General features: G+C 37.1%; 1 protein-coding gene across 1 annotated transcript in view; it reads right to left on the bottom strand.

Annotated features, from left to right (window-relative positions):
* NCOA3 (nuclear receptor coactivator 3) overlaps positions 1-19,362 on the bottom strand; it is a 71,191-nt gene that overhangs the window by 43,248 nt on the left and 8,581 nt on the right. Inside the window, exon 2 of the mRNA XM_065754565.1 lies at positions 8,130-8,171. The gene's annotated coding sequence lies outside the window, so the exon portion shown is untranslated. The remainder of the gene's footprint in view (positions 1-8,129; positions 8,172-19,362) is intronic.

Genomic DNA, 19,362 nt, shown 5'->3' with positions numbered 1-19,362 from the left:
AATGCAGAACAGCCTTGTTTCATCATCTGCACCCAATGCCAGTGCTTCTAGTTTGTCATCATCTAATCAGAATTTCAGGCTTAAATTTGTAATGGGTGAGATTATGACAAAAGCTTTCCAGAGTCAAAATATCATCACTAGCAGTGGAGTTCTGTCACAGGAACTACTGGCTCAATGCATTGGTTTGTGATGGGATATTACACAAATCTGTACTGAGATCAGTTTTATCCTCCGTGTGATTGATGAAAACATTGAAGATGGCAAGTATTGAATAACATGCAAATGGCAGACTGTGACTGAGCACTACAATCCACTTCAACTTGGAAAGTCAGCATCAGCTACACTTAAGCTAAGAGCAACAACAGATGTATCACCTCTTCATTAGCCTTGCATACTACAGGAAAGCAGGCTAAAAGCATTCCAAAGGGAGACACAGATGAAGAGTTCTCAGTCTGGAGCATTAATAAATAGAATATAATAAAAGTGTGCAAAAAATGCAGTAAAATCTGTTAAGGCTGAGTAACTTCAGACTATGTTCAAATACCCATCTCTACATAACCCTACCCCTTTTTAAGTAAATGATTGGCAGCTCTGACTTGATAGCAGATAAAATGGTAAGTCAATGGCACGCATCTGCAAGGAAGACAATGTGGAATTAAGCTTTCCAAAACAGGCAGCTAACAGTAATGCTAGAAAACATTTGTGAGCATGTATGTTAGTGTACTCAGATCCTAAACACTGAAGACAGATTAACAAAAAAAACCAGAATACAATTATGAAGAAGTAAAATGAGTAAATAATCCATCAGCATACAGATAGGGTTTATGCTTAAAACAGCAGTTAAGACAGAACTCAGTTTTTCAAACACTAAAAGCAGATAATAGATTGTTCAAGATAATGCTCATGACAACCTGGGGGGGGGGGGGGGAAATGGGACTTCAGTCAGGGCGCAGCTATTACTAATTTTCCAGAAAGCTACAGTTTGAAAATTGGTAAATTATCTTACCCAAGAATCTTCAGACTTTCACAGCACTTCATAATGAGAAAAGATTTTCTGGTTTCAGCCCCCTGCACTGGTTCCACAGAAGGATAAAGGCATAACAGACACTCCTACAAACAGTCATCCATTTCTATACGCCCAATAGTTAGGGGGGTGTGAAAGAAATCGCACTCTTCAAAGCCGTTTCAGGAATAAAACAGTGATTTGTTGAACAGGCACAGATTCTTAATCTATGCAAACAAGCACAATAGCTCAACACAGCAACTGTGAGCTTGTTTGAGAGCTGTTAACAAAAGATACAGTAAATGATTAGAATGCATCGAATCAAAGTTAAATGCATCATGAGAATCTTAGCTGATTGAGATCATGCCCTACTACCAACCTTATCTACTCTAATTCAAAAGCGACAAGAGACCAATGAAAAATAGCTATCAAATAACACTATTTTCATAGCTTATCTGGGCTAAAATACAGTTTTGCCAAGAGCAATTTAAGACTTAATTACATATATAAAAAGGTATTTTCCTCTCAGTAAAAACAGCAGTGTATTTTTGTTATTTTATCTTCCCTAAATACCATGTATTTTAGAGAAATTCATTTACATGGAGGTATCACAAGTTCCCTTTTTACAAGATGGCCTCATTTTTAAAGAAAATGGATGCTATAAAATTTTACATCAAGTCAGCATGTTACCAAGAAGCTTTTCTGTGTGTTCTGAATTTGATTAATACAAGCCAAGGTCACTTCCTGAAAGATGCCTACCACTGCAGCTGCAAGCAAACTAGACTTCTGAGCTTGAGAGCTGGGGGATGGGAAGATACTAGCACTTTCTAACACTGTCTCCAAAAATACACCAATTAGAAAACTTGAGTAATATTTAGAAATGTTTGCTAGATTTCCACATAAGCAATCAGTTAACTGAAGCCATGTATAATCATGTTTTCAAGCAAAAAGATACAAAATGATGCACCAGTATGTCTGTAATTATGAACAATTCTGAGGACCCTTTACTAAACTTTACACAATTCCCATGAATATCTAGTTTTTATATTACATATATTTCATTATGCAGCTCATGAAGCTAACAAGAGACTGCCCTTGAATTAACAGCATGTCTCAATCCTATTGAGACTCTGAGGCTCCACCCAGGCCACACTGTGTATTATTCTGACTCCATTTAGGAAAAGCATATTTGAGAAAAGCATGCAAGCTTTTCCTGTAAGTCAACAAGCATATGCTTATTTCTAGTTTCTTAGGACCATACCTGCTGTTTACAAACTTAATTAGAAATTAGCTGTGTTCATCTATAATATTATTTTAAAAGTTATTTTAAAAATATGCCACAATTGCATTATGTACAAAGCCAAATAGATATAATTTATTCTACTTCCAGACACAGAGCTTACAGGTCATGAAAATAAGACTTGTACTAAACAAAAGAGAGCATTATTTTTGCTTTTCATGCACAAAGATTTTACAATCTCAATTAGCAAACAGAGGGTGAGGGAAAGAAAGGACTGCCTGTAAATGCTTAAAACCACACACACCAACAGACATTCCCCACAAGGGCATCTAGGAAATGGGCCCCACTGACTGTATTTATGAATACACATCTTAATATACTTCACGTTTCGAACAGTCTTGATGTACTCAACATTGCAACTGAAGTCCCATACTAGGCTAAAATTAGGAGGATCTGCTGAAAGGAAGCTAATTTCAACAAACTGATGGAGTAGAAAGAACGGAACATTGTTGGTTTTGGGTAGGCATCTTTGCCCAAAATAGGAAAACATACTGAAGCATATCATTACCTATGCAGACACTGCGGTTAAGGATGCCTAACATTTTCCATCACGGAAGCCTGTTCTAATTCTTTAACAACCATCTTTCACACACACCCCTCAAAATTACTTCTGGTGAAAGACTTGTATAAATTGATTCAGACATTTTAAGAGAGTGGATAATTACGCAAAGGACAATATAACTTTCTATTCAGACTGAGAAGTTAAAGATTTTAGCAGAGAAAGTGATCAAATGTCAAAACAAGCTGAACTTCATCTTGCTGCTTTGATGTTCCATCTGCACTGATGTGAAGTGCCTTCAAGTCTTCGCACATGCTCAGTTTAGCTTAAAGTCACTTGCCAAGATCCTCAAGTATTTAATCCAAGCAAGCAAGCTTTGTCACTGCACAGCTCCTTCACACTGACAGGACAGAACACGCTTTATCATCATATTATGAAGACCAAGAGCAGCTTGCCTATAAACCTGCCAGATATGCAGCAGCTGAAGTACCCGGCAGCACAGTAGCCAATGAACTGAGACACTGTTTCAGGATATTCCACCCCACCCATACGCAGCACCCACAGAATAGGGGGCAGCAGTCAGTTTGAGGCCTTAGCAAAGGCCCCAAATTCATGCTCCCAGCTGAAACAAGAGGCACGGGTCTTAGTGCAACTACAGAATTACTTTCCCTCCCCTCTAGCAGCTAGTTGATGTAGGAAGCACACAGTCCAGTGGCCAAGGTGGTGTCAGTAGCAGCTTTTTGGAATTCATACCACAACCTTGTTGGCAAACAGCAGAAATCTCAATGGCAAACGTTAGTAATTTTCCCACATGCTTTTTAAAGGCATACAAATAGTTAAAGTGAAAATATTGTTTCTGAGGTAATTCGGAAGACTTAAAAGTACTACCATCAACACCCAACTCTCAACTCCTCCTCCTTTAACCCCACTGCACATACATAATTCAGCACATCACTGTGCAGCTGCCTGTTATACTCTGTGGGACAGTCACCTATCAATTCACAGATTCTTCTTGCTATTTTATTTACTTATGCCTCATATCAGCTCCAAGGTGTATTAATACTTCAGCAGTCATGTTTGCTTTACCATACAGTGATAGATTATGGTCTCTCATAACAGTGAGCTTACTTCTGTCAAGGACCCATATCCTAACTTTCCCATTGCCCAACTTGAGTACATAGGGAATTTCAATTCAATTCAAAGTATCTTTTCTCCCATGAGGAGCAAACAAGACAGACCTATGCAGCCTTGGCTATCACAGATCATAGCTTGCAATTCAGAATGCTCATTCACAGCAGATTTAAAACTGGCATTTAATCACTGATTTAACTTCTGGAAATATTTACACCAGCCAGCAGGGGGGTAGCAACACATGAGCTGGAAAGAAATAGTCCATAAATCACACTAACTTGCCTTAGGCACATTTTGCTACTCAGCAGATGCAGAACTTATGGACATTTATTCATGTGTTTGCATGGGAACTCAGCTACAGAATCAACATCAGTCAATGTATTATTTAACACTGTAAAACAACTCAATTTAGTCAAAGCTTTGGATATATTCTCATTTTCAAATGTGAAGTACCAAGTCTGTTTAAAACCAAACCAAGACAACACAAGCCAGTGGATGGGAAACCCGCACCCAAAAAGAAAAGAAAAAAACAAACAAGGATTTAATTCCAAAAGTATTTGACCACTGTGGGGAAAAGGCCGGGAGGGAAGACAGGCATCCATTAGAGTTTTTCAGGTTAGATACACACCCAGTCGCACAAACTGGCTTCAATGGGAGTTAAACTCCTGATGGGTTTGAGTGCTTCTGAAGATAAAAAGAAGAGCCACATGTCATGCTTCCTTCGCTTTTAATATTTGATCGTTACCTTCTAACCTCATAATAAAAGCTTGTTAATGATTTTCCTTGAGTTTTTGGTATAACTCCAATTTGAAGAGCAACTATAAGATTAGAGAATGGAAACAAAGGAAGATTAAATCAAAAAAGTTTAGTCTTCCATGCATAGCATCAGTGCTTGTTATTTTTGCTTCACTGTAAAGAGTGAAAAGTAGAACTACTTAATGCAAAAGCAACATTTCTAAAACAATCTGACCTTGAAACATGGAGGTATTTCTAGCTCAGTGCTGTAATTAACATCCCTGAATAAATTTGAGTGTACACAGACACAGTACATTTGGTATGGTAGCAAGAGGCCTTCATTTAGCTCCATGTTAACACTCAGCATTCAGAATTTGAAGCAACAGTCACATAACCATAGTATAACAAATCTGAGCATTCCATTAAAAGTACCCTCTCTTTTGCTTGTTTTCAGATATCTTACAATATTTCATTTTCATAGAGATCAAGGCTTAGTGGAGTACCTTCAACTAAACCACAAATGAAGAACAGAATATCACAGAATCAACACCACAGAACAGAATCACTCTCAAGTTAGAATAATTTGTTTCACCAGGTCATCTTACTGTATTTCAAATATTACCCAACAACTATACCACATCTGCTAAAACTTCCTGCAAAACCTGAAAACTTCGTTCTGGATATCACTGTTAGACTAAAATGTTTTATTTCAGGGATTAAGAATTGAGCTGAAATGGGTCAGTGTCTTTCTTTAGCACTATTCAAAATGGAAAAATTGTACTCAATGAGACGTCAGACTCATCTGAGTCCTACAAAAGAAGGACAAGATGCAGGATTCGCTACCTGCAACAAGTTAAGTGCCAACTTCCAAAGAGCTCAGAATTTTCCAACCAGCTCTGGCTTTGTTAGAAAGCTTTGGATTAATGCTAGCATTGTGTCTCTACAATTATCAGTAAAACATTATCATCAGAGAATTATATGCTGCAGCCCAGTGAGAAACCGATACCATTATAATGGGTTACTAGGACAAAGAGCTTTACAGTTAATCACACTTTGCTTTAATTTCAAGAACTGTTACCACATTCTTTTTGCTATTGCTTTAATCACAGAATGTTTTTATTAATCCTCTGAATCTTTAAATTTTGCACAAATCCATTAATATTCTCATCACAAATGATCTATCCCAACAATTTTTACACTGTTCATTAACAAATTCACTGCATAAAAACATCCTGCTTCTATTTTTTTCCAATATTCTACCAAAAAATTAAAATCTTACCTTCCATTACGAAGATATTTTAAAATAAATCTTACTACCCTCTCAAGGATTCCTACAAGTATTTTTGTAATAGTTGCTTACCAATTAAAAAATAAACAGTTATGTGCCTTCTGGTGTTTATACAAATAGCACTTTTCCAACACTGATGTTTACCTGCAGCATTCTCCAAAATGACAGTGTCATCATTAGCACAGAAATTCCAAGTCAGTTTAAGAAGATTTGCAGCCATTGTGGAAGTTAATACAAGAGATCAGTGACTGCCAAAGACGGAAGATCAGATCACATCCTTCCCCTTTAAGTGCCAAAAACTCGCAATGCTTTGTTACAGATCCGCTTGCTTCCTTCTTTGTAGATAAATGGCTAAATAGTTGTGTAGTTTCACAACATGAGGAAGCAATTGTATGTATTTTTATAGTTCACTAGAAGGAACACCAGGACCAAGCTGTTTCTTAAAAGCACTGTATCTGTAGCTCCCACGCCAGAATACTAATGCAGTCATATTTTACATTCAATAAAACCCTGACACGTTGCTTGAGCATTTGTCTGCCAATAGGACATTTTCAGGTGTTTTGCAGACAATTCAAAGCTTACTTTGATGGTAAGCTTTAAAAGAAACAAGTATTCTGACATACTCACATACTGGGAGGCATTTATTAGTGTCTGCTAAGCACATCAGCAGCTAAGTGATTAGCATCAGTCATACATTTATGTCACAAAACTGGAATATATCACCTATCAAGTGTAGTTGATAACATTTTCCTGTCAGTAAACACTACACTGATTGCATTTCTATTGTAGTACAGCATGCCGACAAATAATTCCTTTCTTTGAGTTCCTTATGTACAAAGTCAGAATTTTGCATTCTTGTGCCTCATAAAAAGATTTTTTGTAGAAAAGCCACTACTGTTATCTCTAAGCATGGCATAGTTCTAATATTTTCTATTTAAATACAACTAAGTGCTTTTAGCATACGTAAGCATCCATTAAAAATTCAAAGATCTACCAAACCTTACCAACATTCAGGCTTCCACCACATCCTGACACAAGTGAAGTCTATAACTGACAGCATACATACAGTAACAGGATAAACACAGTATAGCATGGAAGAAGCTGAACAGCACACAAAACTAAATTTAATGTCAATAATTCTGTCTAAATATAAATACCATGATTTAGGTTTTTTCATTGTAGGTAGATTTATGTCAGACAATATGGTTAGATGTGTCTCCATCCAGCCAAGAGAAAGTTATTTATCCCTTCTCTCCACCACATACTATTTACGTCAGTGCAGCATTTGTCTGTAAATCATTACTTAAGAACATTTTAATGAGCACAGCTATTTATTAACAAATAAATAAAAGTTTTCTCTGTGCTTAGAAGAGAAAGAGTTTTCCTTTTACTGTCTCATTTTCTTCATTTTGCTCTGACTTTCCCTTACTCTAACCAAGCCAGTTCACTGAGTATTATCACAAGGTACCCTGCTAAACTGCAGAGAAGAGGCTGAACTCATCACAAGATACTACTAAGAAGGAGGTGCTTCTTTTCTAAGGAGCAAAATTTCACTGAATTTGATGTCCACACATGCTATCAGTTTCACTAATCTACAGAAATGAGTATACACTTAACACAGAATAATCTCTTTGAGTTCTGAAGGTTAAATGGGTTATTCTCCTTATTATGACCAACAAACCGAACCTATGCCCTGATGATAAGCATTGTAACATTCAGGGTCCAAACATTTTGAGCTATGAAATTTCATTTCATCACCGCTGTTTCAGAATAACTGCTCAGAGAAAAGAAATTACATCGTTGCCTATTTAAGAAGAAAACCCTGGCATCAGTGATATGAAATTAAGAGCTAAAAGCAAATACATACACTGCTAGCACTTCATCCCACTACAACATTCTTTAAAAAGCAACAACATTCTTCCATGGCCCAGATATCCCCAAAAAGGGGGATATCAGTACCAGGCTCAGGTACTACTGAACATATATATGAAGTCACACCATGCATTTCCTCAAGTTTAGGGGAGGTGAAAGAGAGCATACTCTACAGATTGCTAATAAAAAAAAATTGCAATTATCTCTCCCCTTCTCCAAATTCCCCAAACATCAATGTTTCCTTGATCACCTCTCCCAAATCAAAGTAGCCCAGAGAATCAAATCAAACACTAACACTTACCTAGCACAATCTTCCCTCTCCAACAGAAGCCAGTAGGAATGCCTAAAAAAGAACAAGGTAAGCAATGTCACTGTTTCTGCATGCTCTCAAACTTCACAGTCTTCAGCTTAGGAATTTCCTGATTCTGAAGGACTGAGTTTCCCAGCAGCTGGATTTCTCCTTTATGAGTAAATGAATTTCTTTCTGAGACCATGAAAAAAATCAATACAATATTCAGCAGCAGCAAGTTCTGCACTTAAGCTATCCACTAAGTGAAAATAACTTTCCTTTATATTCAACTTTGCTATCTGATAATGAAGAAGAGGAAAAAATGAAATGACTGAAGTGCAAAACACTTTTCTCCTGTTGCTCTTCCATTATACTAAGGGTTATATTATATAGGTGTCTTGTAATCTTAAGCAAAAAAAAAAATACTGCTGAAGTGCTAATAAATAGTTTCTAATTCAGAAATTGTTTCATAGATTTGATCTTAATCTTCGCTCTTTCAAGCCCACTATGTTCCTTGTATATAGCAAATCTTCATGCAGCAGGCTTTGCAAAATTTTTAGTCAGAGTAGCATATCTATAAAGTAACTAATAAACTGGCAGTTAAATCAGTAAATGAATTAATAACATGCAAAATAAGAATCCATGTAACACCAAGCTCAAACACAGAAACTACCTTAAGACCATAGTAACAAACACCTTGTAGTGAAATATCTGATCTACCACACTGGTTTTATCCAATGCCAAGTAAGAAAACATATTTGTTTTAGGCGTTCACAATAAAGACATTTCAGTTGCCTTCCATCTTCAACAACGTATTCTGCCTTTAAAAATTCAATTCTTAATACAACTTAGAAATCCTGTGTCCAAGCTTGAACTTGGCATCAAATTTGTAAAGAAGCATTTAGATAAGTATTCAGAATGTAAACAAGGCAATGGCAGAGGCTTTATTTCATAATACGCTATTTATTTCAATACTTCTCATCAGTGAGAAACCAACAATACACAATTCACAGTACAATCCTTGTAAAAGCTGGAAAAGATATTAAGGTTCATGTCAAGTTCAGTGTGTTCTATTTTTAACTTTAGTCAAGTCCTTTCTCATTAGCAGTAACTTAATAAATAATTTTCTATTGCGAATCAGCTTCCTAGCTGCAGCTAAGAATTTATGTGCTTACGAAACATGTTTTTTAGCTCAACAAATAAATCAGTTAGTTAGACCCAGTGAACTAAATCTCCCATTGCCACAGTATATCAAATAAAAGGTTATTAATTGCTTAACGAAGCAGTTCTTAATTGCTTGCTATTATGTTTCATAATCACTGAGTACTTCTTAAGTTTCATTATAAAACTTTAAAACAACAAAGGGCTCTGTAGCTCACAGTAAAAGGTAGTCTTACATCCACATAGTTGGACAGTGATGGAACGATCCCATTTAACATAACTTCAACAGTGAAATCTCACACACTGCAGTAGGACCTGCTGAAGATACTTTTTAAAAGCATTTCCCAAGGTCAAACCAACTCAGACAATCTCATGATTGATTTATTAGGAAAGAATGAAGTTTACATAATGATCTGAAAGAAAGACAACATCTTTGAGGACATCCTTTAAGACACTTCTGCATTTCAAACACACTAAGAAGGGAAGAAGCACGTGCACCTGCTCATCTTTAAAAGACAACAAAGTGGTTTTGAGCACTCCTGCACATGGAGGTACCTATATCACACCACACATAACCTTGGCTAGAACTCATTCAGGAATTAAACATGCATGACAAGGAAGCATAAGATCTAAAAAACACACTAACAAAACCCAGCTTCTGCTTAGTTGCTGAGAGAAAACTCAAGTGCTCGAAATGAGGTGCCAAACTCAGACAGGACTTGTAGCAACAACAATAAAAATAAACCAACTTTGGCATGTGGTTAGAATACTAAGAACCTGTTCCACAGCTATTGTTTTCTGAGTCAGATCTACTGCCACATTTAGAATCATTTTCCAGCACCACTTCTACAAACTAAAGATGATTTCTGGAATTACTTCTATACCATTTCTATCTTTGCGCCTAAGATCATCACTCAGAATCAGCATGCTCCTAGGATTTTGTGGGCAGACTTGCAGGATCCTTTCTAGATGCATGCCAATAGTCACATCTACAAGTTCTTCTAGAACTGCCTCCGAACTCTCTCATGGGACTGATTCTCACACCTGAGCCCATCGGTGACATCACTTCCAGAAGCAGTGCCAGAAACACTCCCAGGATCCCCTTCTCCAGCCATGTCTGGAAGGTACACTGGGACCAACTCTAGATTAATTTCTGAAGCTGAACGCAGGAGCACATCTAGAGTCAAATCCAGGCTCCGGTTAAGAGCAGTGCTGAAAACTTGCAATGTGCTCACTCTAGACCTTAACCACTTCCATGACAGCGTACTTGCAGTGCTCCCTGCGTTTTGCTTCAGCTAGTTCTGTAAATCAGTTCTTTTTTTCCTCCTATAAATGTGCTATGGATTACGTCTGACCTAAAACTCTGGTTTATGAAGTACCTGCTTTTCCTAGAGCCATAGTGAGCACTAGCAGAAATCACATTAATACATTTATGCCAGATACAGAAGGCTTTCAGACTAACACCAATCAATAACCTTCTGCATGCTCAGTAAGCAGTAACTTTTCTCTGAGAGGGTTAAACAAACTTCTACTCTGGAGTGGTAAGCTAATACTGAACTTCACATTTCTAGCAGGAGTAGAAAGAGCAATTAAAAAAGGAAGCAGTTAACTTTTGCATGGAGCAACTTTAGTCACATTTGGACATGTGGCAAGATGATAAATAAACAATCACAAATTGAAGAAAAAAACCTTAATTCTGAATAAGCAAAAAATACAGCTTCTAAAGGTGTTTAACCACTCTGGCATTCTTTCCTTAATTTGACACTTGATTCTTTAGCCTTTCAACAGGTAGAAATGCATTCCATGACTGAAAGCATCAACTGTATGGAGCCCCATACTAGGTGTCATTCTAGCAGACTTTTCAGTGATTCAGTGATAATAAAAAGCCTGCTACACTGGGGACAATTAAACTGCTTCAGGAAAAAAAAAAAGAGGGGAGCCATTTGTACCATTTTTTTCCTAGTAAAAACTTCCTTTTAATAAATCCAATTGGTGAATACCCTCACAGGAGCTGAATGTGTTTATATTACAATCTATAAAATGTATGTAATGAGTCAATGCAAATTCTTTCAGCTATAAACTACCAGCTAAAACTAATCAATTGTGGCTAGAATTCTGTCAAGAAATTAAATACGTACCTTAGATTTACTCCATGACCCCTTAGGTTCTTGAATATAATGCTGAAATGTATGAGGAATTTCTATGCAAGTACTCGGAGAAAAGCCAAAGTTTGTAAAACCTCTGCTCCAGAGGTGAAGTCTTTGATTTACAATGAATATACTAGAAATGCAGTAACACACGACAGAAGAAATCATTTTTCAGTTGTGTTCACTGTTTTTTGGTACTGGCCTATGGAGGGACTACCTACTTTTTATAAAAACTACATCTCTGTTTCAACTGACTTTGCTAAGATCTCTCCACAGGGCTTTCAGTTATTTATATTATTCCATTGTCAATGCTATGAAGCCAGAGTACCTACAGAAGAGAAATACTCCACTTCACCCACAGTAATAAAATGGCAGTGAACTTGGGTTTTTCTGGTCAGTAGTGTTTTGGGGTTTGTTTGTTTGATAGAGTGGGTTTCTTTAAAAAAAAAAAAACAAAACAGTATATTGGAGTCTGTTCTAAGCTAATCATCTTTGTATGCAGTGCTAGGGAAATGCCTAACTTTATTTGGTGAGAAAGAAAAGCCTGGAAGATTTGCAAGGTTTTTATTATTTAAGAAAAAAAAAAAGTCTAGACTGAATTGGAACTACTAAATAGCAAGGCACTGTAACAGAGGAAACTTTCAGACGAATGAGTATGAATATAGGAAAGCATCCAAGGTTTTGTTTAAAGTATTAATTTAGAAAGTTGAAACAGCTTTGCTACTGCAAAGAAGAGTTCTCAGTGGCTGAGGCAATTAGCAGAACTAAACTTGAATCTATTTTGCCTAATGCAAGTGCATACACTTGTACAAAACATTGTCACTATCTGCCATCTTAGCACATCTAATCTTGTTAAATGATAAGAACTACTTGCATTCTCAAAAAAATCTCTAAGAGCTGCAGAGATTGTTTCTCTCCTGAACTCCTGGACAGTTGTTAAATAGGAGCAATATACTATAACAAACCATGAAGAAAAACGGAAGAGTAAAGCTGACTCAACTCTAACCCTTTCACTTTCAGAGAACTCTCACATTAAGTGAAATACAAATTCAACTTTCTCCCCTTAAGCAGATTAAGATAGGTATTCTGTGATGGCTTTTTGTACTTAAATTTGCCTGAATACATCTAAGGCAGCATTACTTGGAGTTACCTTCTACCAGCAAGGTAGCCAAGACGTTGCATTCAGCAATAATTTAGTTCAAGATCTGGATAGACTTACCACAGAACCTAGTACAGGCTAACAAAGCAGAGCAACAAGACAACCATGCTGAGGTGACTCAGCTACAGGATTGCACTGAGAGCTTTGGGGTGATAAGACTGAAAATCACATAGTCCTGGTAATTAGTTATGCAGATACCAGCCCCATGGCTCAAACAAAATTGCACAGTAAATATTTCTCTACGTGCAACTTCTCAGTTGCCAGCAAGGACTGCTTATTTTGTAGTCAGGGAACTAAGCACTTACATATGCCACTACCTTATATTGTGTAGAAATGACTTTTCTATCACATCCTAGAAGCTTCTATTACATGGAACAGGTGAAAACACTTCATTTCTTGCTATAGTCTCACATTATAATGATACACCAGTATCTTCATGATATAACGAGTTAAAATTGCTTGCTTTGGGGAAAAAGATGCAGACACTTAAGAAAATGTCTTTTACAGATCAACTTTAATACGAGAGATTTCTTAAACCTCTTTTTACCTGTAATTTGTATGTAAACCACACCCCATCCATCTCCTACTTGAGTTTACTCTTGTTTTACTGAAGGTGGACAGCAACGGCTTGGCCTACCAATTTGTCATCTTCAGCTCTTATTCATACCCTGCTAACTGGGAAACAGAAGTATCAGCTCACATGGCCTTTCTTCATAGCACCAGTAGTATGCCAAGGATGCTGAATCCAATGGTTTTGTTTTCATGGACTAAAGTAGTAGCACAGCAGCAAATGGCATAAGAAGAAAAAAAGAAATCTAAGTTTAAATCTAAAGAGGAGGGGGAAAAAAGCCAAATAATAATAAAAAAGAGCATCATTATATTTACTCATCAGGGAAACATTCAAAGACAAGGAAACAGTGCTTTTTCATTCAAATGAAATGTTACCCTACTTGATTCAATTTTATGCATGCATATGTCTTGTAACTCCAGATGCAGGACCATCTTCATGAACAACTCCTCCATATCTCTGAATTGCTCTGCATTAGACTGAAAATACCCTCAGGGTATTTGAAATTCTTAAACTATATCCAGCAGGATTTAGATGCAAGAATGAATCTGAATGTCCTGTAGCAGAAGCCCTAAAATATAAGAAGCTCTGAACTCTCATCTCAGTGTAAGAGTTTTCATCACCTTGTCTAAATTTCCACCAGCATAGGCAGTTGTTTTGGCACCACAAGCCTTGGGGTTGGTCACCATTTTCCATCCACATTTTTCAGTTTCTATCAATTCCGTGTTATTTTCTACTATATTTGTTCTGCTTTCAAGTAAGACAATTTTTACACGTCACTGATACTAGACCACCTACAGCTTACATTTCAACTACACTGCTGATTCTTAAGAGTCCCAAAATATCTGATGAATTAATACATTGAATAAAGAGAACCTCAAACCCCCCAAAAATACTGCTTTGCATCCCCACTGCTGCTTTTGCAAAGCACTGATCATTTCCTGAATTACACTTGCTGTAGATATTTTACTTAAGCAGTGAGCACTCCAGGCTACAACTGCTGAGTGACCTTGAGACAGCTCGCAGAGGCAGTTGCCATGGTAACACCACCAAAGCCTCCATCCTCAGCTGACACCAGGCAGGCACATCCATCCTGCACTCAGCTCTCAATATTGAAGGAGAAAGTTAGACTTAAGAATTTTCTCAAAGAGATAGAACCAAACTGTGCTGTGGTAGACACTACATACTCTGTATGAATACAGTTAACAGGGGCTATTCAAGTCCACATGGTGCAAGAGTTAAAGTATACTGAATTATATCACTGCTGCAAGTTGACTGTACACTGTGTTAATCCAAAGAACAATCCTGAGTTCAGCAAATGAGTGCAGTGAAGGAAGTCCTCAATATCACGAAAAAAGAACTTTTTTTTAAGTTCTCTAATACAAATAATCGCTATGCAGCCTTACTGTGTCTGATGTGGCGCAAAATGGGAATAAAATGGATTATTTTGCACGCTGGAATATTCCTAGTTTCACCCATACAATCTTATCAAATTGAATCAAGTTGGAAACCAATCTGGAACTAATTAATAGCATTACCCAAAAGAGTTTCTCTACATAGCATGCTACTAGCTCATGGAGGCCTGGCAGAGCCAGGTGATGTCTTGGAAGTAAATAAGAATGAAATAACCAGAACTGAATAGCACTCGTTAACAGACATATTGAGTAGAGACATTTCTGTTTAAAAATAAATGATTAATGAACATACTTCAGTAGTTAGTTACAGAAATACAGTCAGACATTAAAGCTTACTTTAAAACTAAGCTGCACTTGCAAGACCCATCTTTTCCCTCAACTCCAATCTGAAGAGGCCAATCAGATAAGTTTCATAGATTGCTGAGATAGAATCCAAGAGATCCTAGCATAGGCAAAACACTTCTGTATTCTAATTAGAAACAGGAGTGTTCTGCCTCAGAGAAAGTCAGCCAACTTCATGGGTTTGCACTTACCATAAAGGAAAACACTTGAGCAGACTCCATACCAGCAGAACTGCTGTCACTGAGGACATACACTTCAAAACAGGCTTTTGAACACTGATCTCGTTCATAGTTAATTCAGTCAAGTATCTGCCCTAAAACCTGGATGAACTCCTCCATCCTTAAACTGTAACAAATGGAGTTAACCTACAGCCCCCACTAAGCTTCCTTAACTCTCTAGATCTTTGCCCAGGAGAAAGAGAGGGACAAAGGTGAAAATGACCTCCATGAAGACTGCAATACTATATATACATTCATACTACAGGAGATAACACTTAATAAATTTTTTACCCTGCTAACACTTTGTAGGTTGTGTTCTTTATTATTATTATTTTTAAGACAGCATGAAAGAAAGTAGAAGAATTTTGAAAAAAAAAAGTAATTTTGTCCATTTTAATCTAAATGGAGGAAGAATATAAAATTTTATCCACACCTCAAGTCTCTGTTCAAACTGTGCACTTTCCTAAGTTGTGAAGTTCATGATATAACTTGGATTTAGGCAAATTTACAGGGCAATTTCAGAAGGAACACATCTTCTACACAGCATACACTGTGCCCCTGAGTTCATGAAAGCCTCAATAAAGAATGCTTTGGAAGCAGAGAAAGTGAGAAATCACAAGTTGCCTCTAAACATGCTCTTGTGCAGAAAAACTTACCTAAAACATACCTAAATTTAATTTACAGCCACTCAAGACTTCTCATACTTATTTGACCATTTAATACTCCATTCAAACTCACCATCACTGATCTCATTTTATTACCTAAAAAAATGACAATGAATTATCACGCGTTTATTATTAAACACCTTTCCTTGAAGTGTCCTGTTCAAAACAAGCAACTGAAAAAAAGAATGTTGTGGAAAGAATAAAAGCATATTCTCCCCCAACATAAAAGCTGTATACCATTTAAACTATCTTGAAATACCTGCACCTCCCTTTCATATATTCTCTCATTTTTGGAGATTTCAACGCACGTAGAATCTGTATCTTCAGATACTGTGGTGTGGGTTTTTTTTTGTTATTTTTACATAGGCAGTGAAACAGAGAAGTCAAATATCTGGCTTTTCATACAGCTTGGAATTCACAGCATCCTCTAGTGCTATAGACAGTAAGGTACAAATTCACAGTACAGCATTGTCAGCACACACACTAACAGGATCTCCCATCTATCTGGCCCCATATTTCTAAGAAGTTGCGTCACGGTGTTTTGGTTTGCCGAACTTAATGCCAGAGGTTTCCAATCACTGAAATTTGAGCAGCATTACCCACTGTGGTAAGAAGAGCAGGCAATGCAATCAACATAGCTAACAGTGGAAGTAAGATACAAGACGTTTGGTTTGGCTCTGAAGTTCCATGAGCAGTAGAGCTTCTAGCTCCCTGGAAGGAAGTAGCATTGGCCACATATATGCAAATATAACTCAAAGAAAGTATAAAACAGAACTTCAGTATTACTCTGCCCCTGCAGAAGCTGCTTTATCAGGGAAAAAAAAAATCACACATTGTACTACTGCTTCAATGCTGTAGCATCACAGCAACTAAAGAAAATACAGCAAAAGCTATTTAACTGCATATTTCACCCTCCAAAGAGCTAATAAAAGTTAATGTGCACAAAAACAACAACAACAAAAAAAAAGGATAGAACACAGAAAGAAAGTTCCCAGACAATATTAATACAACATTCCACAATGCCCTACGCCCAAAGGAACACACTATTTTGGTAACAGGGTGTTATAGTGCAATTACCAACCAGGCTTCAGCTAAGTCTCAGAGAATGAGCTAAGGCTCAGAGAAGTATTATTTGAGATTGATGATGTTATGAATTACTGTTAATGTGTCACTTCACTCTTCCATCGCATCTGTGGGGCTACAAACAAGAACTCTAAATGGATATGTCCTATCAATCTGTGAACAAGCATTGACAGATTCATTTAGAAAAGGGCTCATATGAACACTGAGTATAGTATCTATTTAGCAATAGCTTCTTGGCATAAACATATTTGTAACAGCGTTCAGCTCTTAGTATGGTAGTTATTTACTGTGGCCTAGCTGCACAGGTTAACTTTGGAAACAGACTAGACTGAGACATGAAAAGCACTCCCAGTATATCATAAGATACATCCGGTTTGGTACTGCTTTGTTGACCACCCTTCCCATTTTCCTTCCACCTCCACAAAACAAATTTTCAGACTTAAAGCATAATTTTATGGAAGTGAAAGCTACATCTGAAGTGACAGTTCAACAGGAGATTAAGTACTGATGCTGCAGTCCATTTAGAAATTAGCATCACCAACTCAGAGATATTTATACTTCTTAGACTTCTGCATTGAGGTTAAAGACAAGAAATCCTTCACCTATGAAGAATCAGTCAGCACAGCACAGGAGAAACAAACAAGAGAAAGCTTTTCACAACAAGAAGTAACATAATATATTCTAATCCCACAGAACTGTTAAGCCTTTCAACACTAGGCTGCAAAGGATGGGGATACTCATTTTCTGAATATCTACAGACGTGATCTGATAGATTAGTTCTACCTCAGAAGAGCATTATAGCAGTACTCACCCTTTCAGTAGATCAATAACTTAGTAATACCTATACACACTAAACTGGCAACAAATCCATTTCAAGTATTTACAAGTTTCTCAACATCAGACTTCAGCACAGCACTGAATATATCTTCTTAATGCCTCTTGACTTGAGTGAAATTAATTTTCCAGTGCTGATACAACAGGCAACAGATACAACTGTCAGTGATAATGTGTAACTGTAAGACTAACAATTCTTCCTAGTAGAAGTCCCAGGACAGATGGATGGTGTTGAACTTTTACCTCCAGGTATCACTTGAGTTCCTCTTCTCTACAATATATTTGTTTCAGGAATAACATCTCACAGGAATTCTGTTTGGTTTGACATTACTAGACTGTGGTTACTACGGTCTCACCCCATCCACCCCATCCAAGAAATGATACTTGTGAACCAAGGGGTAGGTCAACAGAAAGCCACAAAGTATCTGGGCAGGTTTTGTTGAGTTCAGGAGGTTGGAGGCACTCCCCCACCCCCCTTTTTTTTTTCCTCCTCCTTTTTCAGGAGGGGCAGGTAACAACAATTTTCAACAGAATCAGTTTACTGACTACAGGAGCACCGGTCCTAAAGCAAGAAGATAGGTATGAGAGAAGAATCACAACATCCCTGACTCGGCCTGAGCTGCTGTGGGGGTGCAGTGCACAGCATCAGGAAGATAGCATTACACAGGAATACATTTAAAGGCTTCTGGCTTTATATTTTCAATTAATACTGGAAAGAAGCCAGTTTGTTGTGATGTTACTTGCTTTTTCCACAATACACTGCTTTAGCTCTCAGTCCACCATTTAAGCACAGCACACACACACAAAATAATAAAAATAAAGAATTCTTTACTCTCTAACACAAAAGTGCACAAGTCAACAATGAATATCTGTTACGACAGAAAGACAAGGCACATTCAAAATACAGAGTTGTCTACTTCTTGCAGAAAGGTCAGGAAGCCTTTTTGTAAACAAGAATTTAACAGAGAAGAGCTTCAAGGTAGACAAATGAGACTGCACTTGTAAAGCCCTTTAGTTTCACTTCCACCAATGCATATGAAGATACAATAATTTTATAAATAGCCAGTAAACAGGTTTAAAAGTTTGCTGTTTTAAAGAATACGATTAGAGCAGGATATTTTTCCTAGCACCTTTGTTCCTTCAGTAGGTCAAAGATAATGACAGTTAAGATCTCAAGTAACACACAGTCCTTATTCAAATTACAACTGGAAGCAAGAAACAAGATGAATTGTCACTGGACAGCAATCAGCTAGTAAAAGAAACAGTTAAACTGTAAAACAAGAATAGAAGGCAGGATTAGCAATCAATCACTGGCATCCAGCATTTATTTGGGTTACACATGTTCTTACACATGAGAATTTTTTAATTTGTTTAAATGAAAATTCATCTGCAGGGAGCATTTGCTCAACAAGTAGCTTGAAGTTTCAGTCAGAATGAAACTTCTAACTAAAATTCCAGCAACATAAGCATGCCTGCATGTTATTAAAGGAAATAGTGGAAAATTTCACAGGCTGACATCCAAAATGTCTGCGGTTCCTGTTCATATTTCTCTCTACTTGCAAAGCAGCTATTAGATTAGAGTTGTGTGTGTGCGTGTGTATGCGTGTTTTGATCCTGGAAATTTCCACAGCTTTAAAAAACCTTTAAAAAGCT

The sequence above is a fragment of the Cyrtonyx montezumae genome, unplaced genomic scaffold, assembly GCF_038088225.1.
Source record: "Cyrtonyx montezumae isolate F1298 unplaced genomic scaffold, pur_monq_1.0 scaffold_9, whole genome shotgun sequence".
Taxonomy (NCBI): Eukaryota; Metazoa; Chordata; class Aves; order Galliformes; family Odontophoridae; genus Cyrtonyx; species Cyrtonyx montezumae.
The sequence above is the reverse complement of the archived record's forward strand: the minus strand, read 5'-3'. Positions and strand labels throughout refer to the sequence as shown.